At 31.0% G+C, this 14,779-nt stretch overlaps 1 protein-coding gene across 1 annotated transcript in view; it reads right to left on the reverse strand.

The window, feature by feature from the left end:
* LOC128187568 (stimulated by retinoic acid gene 6 protein-like) overlaps window positions 1-14,519 on the reverse strand; it is a 36,393-nt gene extending 21,874 nt beyond the window's left edge. The window contains exon 1 of the mRNA XM_052857984.1: window positions 14,349-14,519. The gene's annotated coding sequence lies outside the window, so the exon portion shown is untranslated. The remainder of the gene's footprint in view (window positions 1-14,348) is intronic.
* Window positions 14,520-14,779: the final 260 nt, after the last annotated feature.

Genomic DNA, 14,779 nt, shown 5'->3' on the forward strand with positions numbered 1-14,779 from the left:
CAGTAAGACCCAATTGCCTTATAAAGCCCCTAAGTGAATACAAATAACCTTATCATTTTGCAGTAGATTTAAAAAAGGAAAAAAGGTATTATTTTATATTAAAACTTATATAATCATACATTAATCAACAACGGCAGTATATTCTCTCTCAAGAAATTAAATCGTATGAGGGTTTTTTTTTCATCTGACAGCCTTCATGTACGTGTGCTTATTCAGTTCGGAGACTCGAGAATGAGTGATTTTCGTTATAGGCCTACATGCAATTACATGTATATGCATCTATGTATGCTTTATTTCAATTAGTTTTAACGCAATTGTCACATTCAAGGATAAATCCATCGTTTTCAACCAATTGCACGTTCATGCAACTCATTATGATTTTTTTAAACAGCTTACTAGGCAACATGCTGCCTCATTCGCTTCACAGTTAATTTTTTGGTTTCGTTTTCAAGTTGAAAATTTGTAACCATTCAATTTAATTACTTTTATTCGAAAGCCTCAAATGTGTAAATTTTGAAACGTGTACTATAATACATGTAGTATGTGCGGTGTTTTGATTTTACAACGTTTATAAGTATGTGCGGTGTTTACTCGCGGATACAGGTACCTTCTATCTCCCTATCTTCAAAATCTGTTAATTCTCTACACATTGATTCACATTTATTTCAATCAAGCAACCGATTTATTCTACCGGTATATTTCTAATCCTTATTCCATATTTCCGCGATCTGATTTTATAAAACGTTAAAACACGTGTACACAAAGTATTGTCTAAAGATATTGCTAAATATCCGTATGTCTGAAATTTATAGGCCAGATTAATAAGAATTTATCAATAGATCTCAAATTAGATTTAAGAATATCATAGCGGGATTTTACAGCCGCTTTTAAATAAAAACAATACACAATGCCTCTGTTTCAAACAATTTCATTTGCCTGCCTTATCCTTTCTATGTGACGAAATAAATTACATGTAAATGAATTAAAAAGCTTTAATTCTCTTTAAGTAGAGCTCAATTATTATATGTATCGAAGAAGAAAAGTGTGTTTCTGTTTTAAAATTTTTAGGACAATTTATTAATGGTGGAGCTTTTCTTTTGTTAATTTTTTACTGCAGTACGGGATATTCATCATGATATTGAAAATCTGATAGCTTTATTTATTAACGACCAATTAAAACAAAACCCATCTGTACTACGAAATCAGATGATCTCATCTGAAAAGAAACACACGTTCATATATGCAAACATAGCTAAAATTAAATCGATAAACTACTGTAAACTTACACCAGTTCGAATGCATTGTTTACATTGGAGGGTCTGTGTGACGTCTTAAGTCGACAAAATCAAGAACGATAAGCGGGGAACAATTTTTTTTACAGGTGCTGAGTTTTCACGGTAATTTCTCAGTAACGCAAAGGCAAAAAAATCTTACTACACGAATTTTAACATTCGCTTCTACAAAGGTAGATAATAATAATAATAATAATCTAATGTTAGAATAAACTCAAAATATTGCCATTTATATTTATCAATTTATTTCAAATACATACAATGTTTATAAAAATGCATGCTATACAAATGATGATTATCTCGCGGTAGATCGGTTTCAATGATTTAAATTATCATCTTTAAAAATGTTCATACTTGGTCCATACTTATGATTACTTAGCAGTATATATATTGTTTTCAAATATTTACAATGTATAGGACAAAATCTGCAAAAATTACTATTTCACAAATACATGTTTCCTTCGTTAATTAAACAATATATGAACATAAAATTAGATACACACACTGTAATTATTTACTGTTAACAAAAAACAGCTTCAAAATCAATAATAATAATAACTAGACACGATCTCGTTGCGAGCAACGAGGAGGTCTTCCGTTCGATTTTTAGAAGGTGAAATGACGTCATCGACTTTAATTTTCGACAACAAAACATGATATGGAAATAGGAGTGAAGTACTAATTAATGCTTTCCTGTAATGCTTTTTTATAAGTTCTCTTACGTTGCCTTTTTAAATACTTCCATTTCTTCCAATTGAAATAAAAAAGATTAAACTTTTTTACCTCTGGTCCCTAATATCCCTAGTTAGGTATTGCATGAGAAAATCATTATATTGTAAGGATATATAAACGTACATGTATTATACCTAAAGTCTGTCCCAAGATATTTTTGCCACACACTTTCTTAAATTATTCGATATTTGTAAATATCTCTTGATTCAGACGATGTTCATTCGATAGTATGAAAAAATCAAAAGATTTCCTTTTTTTGCAACGCCCCCTCTAGCTTGTCAGGTTTCAATACACGGCTAAAAAAAATGTCTACGGGGATTTTGCATCAGCCATTATAATGCCCGGATGATAACGTTGAAAAATTTATCTAGATATTCGGAGAGACTTCCGAATTGAGAAAAGATGTAAACATTCCCCATTATAAATCTCTGTAGTAAATCTGTTTTCGATCCTATGAATGTTTACGAAGGAAAAATGGTAATTTGTTAATTAAGTTTGACCCCTAATAACGTTATTACCTAATTACGTAACACATGATAAAATCAATAGATTTCTTGGATACATAACAGTTGAGATCTACACAAAATTTAAAATTTTGTTTAATTCATGTGATTTTGAATGACAGCAGTTGTGAATGGAATTGGAGATCATTGTGGAGAATAAGCAGGTATTGAAAATAAATAATGCACATGATCATGCACATGACAACTAAAGTGTCGTACATGTAAATCTTAATGTTAAAGCTGCTTGGTCCGATTTTCAATAAAATAATTGTACGCTTTTAAACGATGGTTATGCTAAGTATGTGTGCAATAATATACGTTGCAGTAGTTTTCCCGGTCAGTTAAGCCATATTTCAATGAAAAAATTATGTACATGTTGAAACTCGTTGAATCCGGATGTTGTGTATTACGGCATGCTGCCCAATCCTGCGACATTATTCAGCCCATTAACATTTTCCCATCATTTTTGTTTTAAATGTGTGCAATCCGGATCCTGTCTATTCTGTAAACCAGTGCAATGAAAAAGCCTACTGCTTATAATTAGTGAGAGTTATCTCCCGTAGTCCGTCCACTTATCGATCGATCGGCCTTCTGCGAGATATTAATGGTCTATTATCCACAAATTTTTCTGTCGTTGCTATTGATTTAAACAACTGTAAATATAGATCCAAAGTAGCAACTTATTTCAGTTAATACCGTAAAGTCTTGTTATGAATTGCAAAAATTTGATAATTAGATCACCCAATTTTTTTCAGGCCGTGATTCAGGATACTGTGAGAGTAAGACTGCCGATATCGTTTGTTATCCCTGTTGTATGGCTACACGTACAGAGTTGCATATTATTCTGTCAAAATGCTCATTTTTTTTAAAAATAAAATTCTCATTTATATTAATATTTATCCATTGTTTCCCTGCATCAAAACAGTTCTCGCCATCACGCATTTCAGCCACCTGTTGACTTTTTAATGTTTTGTTTAACAATTTACAGTTTAGCATGCACTTTTCAGGTAAATCGGAAGTTTGAAAAATTATCAATAACGATGTTTTGATTCAATAAGTATTTCCATCGTATGTATTCCGTTATGGATTTATTGTTTCAAAAAAAAAAAATAAATGAAAATTGGTACCGTAAATAAGATCGATGAAATCTAAAATATTTCAGAACAATGGAAAATTTTGCAAGAATACACGATCAGGACCTACTGCATTAAATACTAAAATTAATTTGCAACAATGTCCTCTAAACTGGATGTTGCCTAATCCGGCCATTTTTTTTCAGAACCCCCCTCCGCCGGATTAGACAAGTTGTATATTCACAAATAATTAAAATAATCGACATAAAAGAGTTTGGCGTTATCAAACTGGCCCCTTACGTCGAAGCTAGTATGATTATATAACGACTTTGACATCTGTCTTTTTTATATAATCTATTATAACACATAAAATATACGGCATGACTTTTTAAACAAAATTAAAGCAGTGTACATTTGTTCATTATAGTTTTGATGTCTACGTTGTTAATAATCATTACAAAACATGCAAAATGAATAAACCCAATCATTCAGAGGATAAAACCCAACGGTTTCCTTTTTTAAACATTCCATCATTGGAATATTTTTTTTTGGGGGGGGGGGGGGTTGTATGCCCAAAATTTATTTTTATTTACTTTGAATATTTCTAACGTTGAAAGGAGAGCAATTCCGTGTAAATACGTCTATAACTTTGTAAGATCATTCATTTGGTTTGCAGGGAAAATTATTTGATACTGTAATGGCCGACAAATCGGAACATGCAGCTTAAAGAAATTTCTCAACTTATTATACTTCGAAACGTTATTTCAAATCAGGCACCAAACAATGAAGGGAAATGGAAATATTCGGCGGATCCAAATGTTAAAATATTCTTATGATAAAAATTTGTATTTATGGCAAACATAGATTAATCATTTTTTATCTCCTACAAGATATAATCGCACCTGTTTTTTGTGTCCATCTCTTTTAAACTTTGTCCAAATTCGTGGTCGTTTCACCCTGTAAACCCCGCTGAAAGTTCACAATCGATGCGCTGTTGAACGACAGACTCGACTAGGAAAACTTGCTGCATGGGCCGTCTAACATTATTTATTTTAATGATGAATTTAGGAACTATTAGATTTCAAAAGGTGTCATTTTTTGTTAAGTTATTGGAACGTTGTTATTCATGCACATAAAATTTGTACAAAATAAGTTATATGTTATCTAACCAGTGTTTGAAATTTGAGACCGTTATTGAAATATTTGGGAAAGGAATTTTAGGGGTCATCCTTTCATCTTCTTATCGGGTCCGTGTAACAAAATTTGAACCATTTCCGAATAAATATGTGCACAAAAATCGTTAATAAAAGAATGCAGGTCAAGGGAGCTTTTAACAGGGGAGCTGCGAATGCTTTAAAATTCATATTTACATGTATTAATTTACCTTGTAAAATTATCAGTCATAGGCATTAGATAACTGCTATTGCCTGATTGGTGAATTCGATTTGCCTATTGACTCCATGACATCTACAATTTCGCTTAGTTAAACGTACACATTTTTAAAAAAAAATGTATATAAGCATGTACTCCAATCAGGTGTTGTACTTTACAGAACGTTTTTTACGCGATCGCAGAGCGCTTCTTTTTGGGGAAGAACAGTCCTAATCAGACAGCAAATACATAATACAGCATACAAAGCCTCACGCTACCCCCAGGGATCATGATTTTCACAACTTTGAATCTACACTACCTGAGGATACTTCCACACAAGTTTCAGCTTTCCTAGCTGATTAATTTCTGCGGAGAAGATTTTTAAAAATATTTACTCTATATATTCCCATGTAAAACTTCGACCCCCCATTGTGCCCCACCCTACCCCAAGGGATCATGATTTTCACAACTTTGAATCTACACTGCCTGAAGATGCTTCCACACAAGTTTCAGCTTTCCTGGCTGATTAGTTTCTGAGGAGAAGATTTTTAAAGATTTACTCTATATATTCCTATGTAAAACTTTAACACCCCCCCCCCCATGTGGCCTTACGCTACCCCCAGGGATCATGATTTTCACAACTTTAAATCTACACTACCTGAGGATGCCTCCACACAAATTTCAGCTGTCCTGGCTGATTAGTTTCTGAGAAGAAGATTTTTAAATATTAACTCTATATATTCCTATGTAAAACTTAGACCCCCCATTGTGGCCCCACCCTACCCCCGGGGGTTATGATTTTCACAACTTTAAATCTACACTACCTGAGAATGCTTTCACACAAGTTTCAGCTTCCCTGGCTGTTTAGTTTCTGAGAAGAAGATTTTTAAAGATTAACTCTATATATTTCTATGTAAAACTTCGACCCCCCATTGTGGCTCCACCCTACCCCCGGGGGTCATGATTTTCACAACTTTGAGTCTACACTACCTGAGGATGCTTCCACAGAGGTTTCAGCTTTCCTGGCTTTCTGGTTCTTGAGAAGAAGATTTTTGAAAAATTCTCGAAATATTTCATTAATTTCTAATTATCTCCCCTTGAAAACAGGTGTGGCCCTTAATTTTCACAACTTTGAATTCCCTTTGCCTAAGGATGATTTGTGCCAAGTTTGGTTGAAATTGGCCAAGTAGTTCTTGAGAAGATGTTGAAAATGTGAAAAGTTTACGGACACACGGACGACAGACAAAATGTGATCATAATAGCTCACTTGAGTTTTCAGCTCAGGTGAGCTAAAAACGTTATTATAAATAATTGAACAATTTGATGATTGTGATATGTGAGCATCCTCCTTAACATTTAAACAATAGATTCGTTTCTTTTAATTCATTCTAATCCCTGCACCAAACTCAAAAATAGGGATACAAAGACCCACTTCCGATTAATGTTTTGGTTGAACAATGGCCTCGTGTAAAATTCCGTAGTCTATTAATCATGTAATTTATTCAGTTTCATTTTCTCTTGTTGGTAAGTGAACCAATTGAATACTATGCATACGTTTGTCTTTACATTCAATATATTTCATAACTTATTTCATTGTTAAAATACATTTACTCACCCATTCTTTCACTTTACAGAAATAACTTCTTGCAAACATCATCAATGTTCTACAAAAAACATAAGATGCATTTATTACTTTGACGTACTAAAAATCAATCAATTGTAAATTCCTGGGATGATTTAACTTGGCTTCATTGCATATCTTCTTTAAATTCGGCAATCGGAAAGTAAAACAAGCAAAGACATCTTTAATTGAGCTAATGAAGTAACCTGTATAACTTACAGAAGTAACGTATATAAAAATCCAACGAGAGAACCAAATACCCTTGATGGTGAGTTCAAACAGGTAAATACTGGATAAAAACTCAATGCAACAATAAAGGATAACAGGAACAACACCATTGCTGCAATAAATAATAATACACTTCAAGTGACTAAAGCTTTACAATATTTATAAGTTAAATCATTATCATATACACACGATCAGCCTCGCAATGCATACTTACTATAAGTCAACTTGTTGAACGTTTCTCGTTCTCATAAATAGTTCATGTTCTGTTTTAAGAAGCCTGGGTGATCAACATATTAGTCTTACGATCTACCTAATATCTTTGAATATGATTTTCAAAAGCTATATGACTATTATTTAGTATAGAAAGCTGTCATATATTTAAGCTTTTAAATTTAGAATATTTTCCTATGTATATATTTACACTTGCAAGTGTTTTCCCCTCATATGATATACATTTATTGCATGATTGTGACGGAAACATAAAAAGTTATTCCCCAGTGAAAACTCTTCATATCTCCCGAACGTTCATGCAATAAACTGTTTATTATACCGAACGACCGATGATGATTTGAAATGGATCGGTTTCTAATTGTTTTCATTTCTAGTAAAGCAATAACGTATTGGATGTTTACCGGTTTCTATGACAACCGGGAAATTTGTAATAGATATATGCCAAAACATTTAAGTGTAAAAAAAAAAATCAGAGAGTTTCGAGACCCATTAGTGCCAAGAACTGTCTGATATTTTTTTTCACACAGAAGCGTCTGAGGCATATATCGCATTTAAAACAATTCCATTGATTTCCCTATTTGATTTACATGAGACTTTACCTGAGTCCAATTTTGAGAGACATCAGTACTGTAACCACATTATGCCACTGTTTGCGCAATTACCTGTTTTTCCTGCATAACACCATCCTGGGTCAAAAGGTCAAAATAATGTATAAATAATCTAGGTCATTGCTTTCTCTATGTACTCAGACTAACTGACTTACACTATAACATACAATATACCTTGTTTCGTAATAAATTATAATTTAGGCATAAAGGAAAAAAAAAACCGTATGTTTATCTGTAATTTGCTATATCAAGTTTTATTCATTCAATTTTATTTTTACAATATATCGGCTTGAAAATACAATTGCATTTGACGAAATGGTTCATGTCAGTTAAAGTAAATCCATCCTCCTGTGACGTCATACATTTTACATAAACCATGAATTCATTAAAATTCTTGCAAGTAGATTTGTAATTTCTATGCTATGATAGGTGCACATCAAAAACTCAAATCGTTGTTTACTTGGAGATATTTAATAAGCGTTTTTCATCCTTATATTCGACATAATTCAATAATGACAAAGGGAAATAACTCGTTTCTACGTTTATCTAAGTGATATATATAAAAGCTATAATTTTTCTAATGTAAACATTTTTTTTTCTTTTTTTAAAATTAATTTTAATTTTCTGGCAAAGTAATTTAGATAGACAAACAAGTATCCATCCACTTATATTTAATTTTTAAACAAAAAAAAGTGTGATTTTCAGATGATAATTTCAGCTTTTGGTTTTTATTACCTTACATCTTAAATAGAATGGATACATATATAATTTATTTATTTATTTATGAAATTCAAGTCCAATAAGTTAAAAAAAAATTAAGTTTTTAATTTTGAACCCATGATTTTATAGATACGGAGTTACCTTAAATAATAGTTAATTTCTTACTCTTATAGCAATTCCCGATCAAAATCGCAAAACACAATAACGCATACCTTTCTTGTGTAGTCCATTCTCGGTCAAATTTAACACTTTCTTTACTGGTCTTTGTAGTTTTGTTTCGTAAAAAAATCTACAATAGCTTTCCCTTATAATGTCCGAGAAAAATCATAATGCTCTTAAATCTGATTCTGCGATAGTATTTTCACTGACAATGCCTATGTAGACTCTAACGCAGCTTTCAATCGTTTTGTTTTTATATTTCCAACCGTTCTGTGACTTTAACGAAAGTAGACTATTCCCTTAACCTTCAATCGTTTTTTTTTTCAATTGTACAAGTGAAATGTCTTTACCGTTTCACTTTATGATATTTAAAAAAGGGTGGTCTTGACAAAAGTAGTGTCAACTTTTTTATTACGATAATCAAATACTTGCAACACTGTTAACTTTTTTGTTACGTCATGTTAAAGCAGCTTTCTATGTCATCACAAAAAGGATGTATTGGAGCAGTGTTCTCGACATAATTTGCAAAAAATGTAAATATAAGAAATAAAGTATTATTTTTGATTCATGCATGTAGCAAAAACAACATGTTTTATCAGAACATCATTGTCATTTTTTATACCTCCAAATACCTTAAGAAATTGGCTTTTCATTAAATAAATGATCGATAAATGGTAATTATTAAATTCATGAGAATGTTAAAAGTTCATAACGTTGGCTCACGGTTAGTAAGCATAACTCTTTTTCTTCAATTTCTTTTATTTGACGTGTGAGAATAAAGACATGTTTTACTTTACTACACTTTGATAAGTATTGTTGCTGTCGTACATTACTTACAGTACATCCAATTATCTACTTTTAATTCCGTAGAGAACAACAGGGATACTATATGTTGAAGAGTACACCCAAACGCTGCTGCATTGGCTATTGAATTAGATGTACCGTCCAAAAAATTGATGGGCCTGTAATGATAATGATTGTGTAATGTAGGATACAATTTTGAAATAAGATATTGTAATCTACACACTTCATTTACAATTTATCTTTTCGTATAGTAAATTATCTCTCTCTCTCTCTCTCTCTCTCTCTCTCTCTCTCTCTCTCTCTCTCACATGAAATTTGCACTTCTGAATTATTATATTAAAAGCATCATAATAATGCATTGTATGTCTGCAGAATCTGTTAAATAAAAAAAAATTGTTCGTTTTATAATTTAGAAAAATACATTTTATTAATATTTAAGTTTTAATAAGGAATGTAAACGATTACTCGAGTACTCGAGTACTCGACTTTCGCTCGGTCACACCGATCATCTTCTAAAATTTTCTTAGTCTTTTAGTCGTAATAACGTGGATAGAATTAAAATATATTATTTATATTTTCTTAACGCGGCAGTTTTTTGGCTACGAATGTTAAAAACTACCTAAAACAGAACAGTTTTCTCTTCTCGACATGTTTAATCCGTAAGTTAAACTCTTTTCCATCGGTGTGTCTGGTGTATTATTAAAGCGGCTAATAATTGATCTCTTTTGATTTACATGGGCAGATATGTACTTGAGAACAATTTGTGTTTCTTCTAGTTATCAGTTATTTATTGGATTAGATGTTTGCATCATCAAAAATTTAATCATCAATGATTTTGTAAAGGTGTTTGTTTTTTTAATCATTAATCGTAGATTATAGAATAGAGATGGACAAGTCATATTTGATTTGCCTATTAAGATGATATTGAGCTCAATTATATGTAAGTGTCACAGGAAAAAGGAAAGGCCAGGACATTTTCTAACCGATACTTGAATAATATACTGTACTTTTCAATTTATTTTGATATATCAAATACATTTAGTACATACATTTAATATCATAAGTTTTTGATTTTAAGATAAGGTGTATCTGACAGTAGTATTATTTAATTTGAAAAAGACACCCATTTTCAAATAAATATCGAGTCCTCGACTATCGCTCGACTTAAGCCTACAAGTAATCGACTAAGCCAACCGAGTTAAATTGATACCCCTAGTTTCAATCATCAAAAAGATTCTTTACTTTTATTTTTGATTATGCATTATTCAAGTATGCTTCATAGAAATGTTACATTTTAACACCCATGCATGTTTTTACTTTTCATAAAGTAATAAGCACAACTGAATATAATAACCACAAACATACTTGAACACGTAAACAAAACATTCTACAGAGAGATACGATTGATAATACAACAGGTACTTACAACGGTAGTCCAGGTCTCCCAAAGCAAATTTCAGGTTTATATCGCCTTTTCTCAAACAAAGATATAATAAGTATTGCTACTATCTGTAAGCAAAGAATAAAATCTGTAAATTAAATAAACATCCATAAAAAGAGATAGATGTGGTATTTGATTGATTTTTTAGAATAATGAGGCATTGTATGTGTATTCCTGCGAAATAAAAGAGATTGTGGAAACATTTGAAAGTCTGATCTGTCTAAAAAGTTTCTTTCTTTCTTTATATACCGCATAAACCCACAATCCCCAAAGAACTCCTTTATCAATTTGGATGCACAGATCATTGGCAGCAGACGACACAGGTACAGCTGTTGTGGAATTCACAGAATATTTTGGCATTCTACAATATAATTATTTTGTTAGATAATACTTGATTAAATAAAACTGGCTATATACTAATATTACTTTAATTGATTCTTTAATTAAAAGCATTATATTACGACAACTAATGTGTACATCCATATAGGATTCGTGTTTGAATTCTTTGCCATATGGCCAATGTAATATATAAACCTAAATAAGTTTGACGTTTTCATTCTACCAAAATATTTGAAAAAAAATATACAAGCTTAGCAAACAATTTGTTCAGTCGTTTGATGTTTGATTTAAGAAAAAAAATCAAAAGAAAATAAAATAAGACTGACGAAATTAAAAAATAATATGGAAAATGTTTCCGTATAAGTACTAGGTGGCTTTGTTATAAAGTAGGTGGTATTCACAGGCTTTTGTATTTCCTTGATGTAGACTGAAGTTTGCTTGTGAGTCCATAATTAGGAAAATAAAATCATTAAATTTGTTAAACTTTTATATAGAGCGTACAGTTAAATTTAAGGAACGTTTTGTCTTCCAAACAATATTAGTACAAATCTTTGTTGCAGTGTGTGAGTACAGTCTGCAGTCTTGATTATCGTAACTAAAATTAACAAACTCCACGTAAGATCACGCAACTTTCCCCCTCATATTAACATTTTAAGAAAGACACAAAGAAACGATGGAATATTAATCGATATATCTTACACTTAAGTTTGAGAAGGGGTTTAAACAAGTTAGATCTTAATTTTGTCTTTAGGTAGCTTTCTTCATTATATACTAGTTATGACAAAACAACAAAATATGGCGATTTAAATGCTATGTGAAATTGTTTGTATCGATTAATTTGTTTGAATGTCATCCTATGCAAAGTTAAGTGATTTTTAGTATCGGGTATAAACCACAGATCACGAACTCAAGTCTGCCTTAGCCTTTTATTCAAAAGTACCGATTAAAAAAAAGAAAACTGTTTGTCTCTTAAAAATACTTATATCTCGCCTTTTTGACTAATATGAGTCTTATGCATAATGAAATCTTTTATAAGCGAGAAGTGTTTTATTTATCTGAGAAACTTTTTCAAGATATAGTGAGCCACTTTAAACTGTAACAATGTCTCACGTTGTGATCGTTTAGGTAAGCTAAGGCATCAGGAGATGCCTGTTGACCCATTGTCACACAGAAGCTATCCAAAAGACTTGCCCATACCCAAAACAGTTAAGCTCCCTTCCATTTACTATAACTCCGATATAGGAGTTGGCAGTTATAAACTTAATTCAAAATTTCTTCCATCGGATGATCACTTTTAAGAAAGTAAACTCGAACCGATGCAAAAAAAGCTAAAAACTGATGCTAAAATAATTGGATATAAAAACTAATATTAATTTGAACTATAATCAAACACCAATAAGAAGTCAGGAATTATATTCGCTATTCGCTAGAATAAAAAAAAGCCAAGAGTGTTTCCCCATTCAAATTATCTTAAATACATAAAGTCGAATAAGTGTACTATAAATATACTGTCGATAATGGTCTCATGCTTGTAATTATAGCAAAAACAGATACCAGTGTAAACTCTTAAACCAGATGTTCACCTGTGTGAATCTAGAACAGACATTTCGTGATAAACATATACGCAAACAAAGTAAAAATCCATATTAACGCTACTGTAAACACTAATGCGCCTTTATATGAAAAACACCCTATCTTTAGTTTTATAAACTATGTTCTCATTTCATGTTCTACTCTTTGAATTAAATAATTATGCATGGCATTTATTTTAATAATGATTCAACTTAAAGCTTAAATAAGATTCACGAACTGATGTCAGACTTTTAAATATTTATTAATAGCAATCAATTTTTTTATGAATTAAAAGAGAGAAATTTTGATGACATGTAAGTTTTATGACATGGTTATTTTTAGCGATGTTATAAATACAATCTACTTTTGTTACCTTTTGAATGACCATCATTGAAAGGTTGGTGGTGGGCGGAGGGCGTGGCGAATCATTGACATATCTTGTATTGGTCATAGCTTTCCTATTCTTATTCTGATATCGTTTTCAACTACGATAGCTGAGTAAGCCCTAGTCAATCATTGTGTTATTTTATATTTATCTTGTTTAACATTTATACACTGTAAATTAATGATTGTTATAATAACATGATTGATTTATATGTTATATGCGTGAAATTGAAATTTCCTCATATTGAAAGAGACCATTATTCATACATAACTTGTAACCATTTGTCTTTAGTAAAATTATATAAAAAAACCAAAAACATTCAACGCAATAGAGATATCAAAATTAAAACAAGTATTTAACTTTTGCCAACTAATGGCTTTCTTCATCACATTAAGTTAAGATATAATACATTCTTACAAAATCCCACTAGTTACATGTACCAATTGACTTTAAAACTTAAAAAAAGTAATACATAAAAACAAGAATGCAATAAAGATATCAGATTCTAAACAATTATCTATCAAAACAACATTGAATCTTATGGATGTCTGTGAGCAAAATTAGCTTCAAATCGATAGTATGACTAAACACATATGTCTATGGACATGCACTTAAATGAATTGATGTAAATGAGCTACTTCATAACTTACACTTTTTAAGGTAACTTTGCTTGTTATTCAAGTCTTAAATCCATATTATTTGGTTTCCTTGAATTCACAGATAACACATGTATATAGTTGTGTAAAAATGAAACCAAGGAAACATTAATCACGTTTAAAGATATGTCCAAACGCTTGTTTATATTGACCTAAGTGGTTGGGAATCGCTAAACAAATAATCTTTAGACTAACACTAAGAGAAGTGAAAAAAACCCAAACAATGTTTACAAACACGCATGATTCATTTTAAAGATAAAAATAATACATTAATCATTGAACTTATTTGCACGATGCTAATTCATAATTGAAAATTGATTTTTACATTTGTTTGCAATTAACTAGTTTATGCAACCCATTCATAATACATTTTCATAAAAAGTAACGAGCAAAGAAGGTTGTCTTTGTTTTGAATATCATTTATAAAAATAACACTTTTGAATCAGGTTAAGTGTTTTTAAAATAAAGAGCCTAATAACTTCAAAAGTAGAATAATGTTAAAGCTTTTTAATACTAAATGTCAGGAAAACAATTTGATTTATGCTTGTGGGCATAAATATTAATTAATTACTTGCCTAAATCCACGAAATATGGAGTAAAAATCACAACTTACCTCTCGTTTACGTGGGATAGGTTTGTTTTCTTTTTAAATTCCTTGAATTCCCTTCTGCAAATTCGGATCTGTTCTTTTTTGTACAATGTATTTTTAAAATTTGAAAAAAGAAATCTTACTTTAAAAGTAATTGATACGTAGCATCGTGTACAGATATATTAAATGGAATTAAATGTAGAATAGATAGAGTTTTGGTACATATTTAGGATAGAAATTTCAGTTCAGCATACCTTTCTGCGCATTAACCTCGTTCATTGATTTTCACCATATTTATCAGATTAGAGAGCCGGAAGTAAATATACCCTTATCTTCGAATTTTCCATGCTTATCTAGCACATAAATTCAGCACAAAGACTGTCTGGTTTGAACAAAATCAAACACCTGAACTGATATTCAGTGGTTTGTTTTACAAACTAAAAAAATAACTTGCT

This window comes from Crassostrea angulata, chromosome 6 (assembly GCF_025612915.1).
Source record: "Crassostrea angulata isolate pt1a10 chromosome 6, ASM2561291v2, whole genome shotgun sequence".
NCBI lineage: Eukaryota > Metazoa > Mollusca > Bivalvia > Ostreida > Ostreidae > Magallana > Magallana angulata.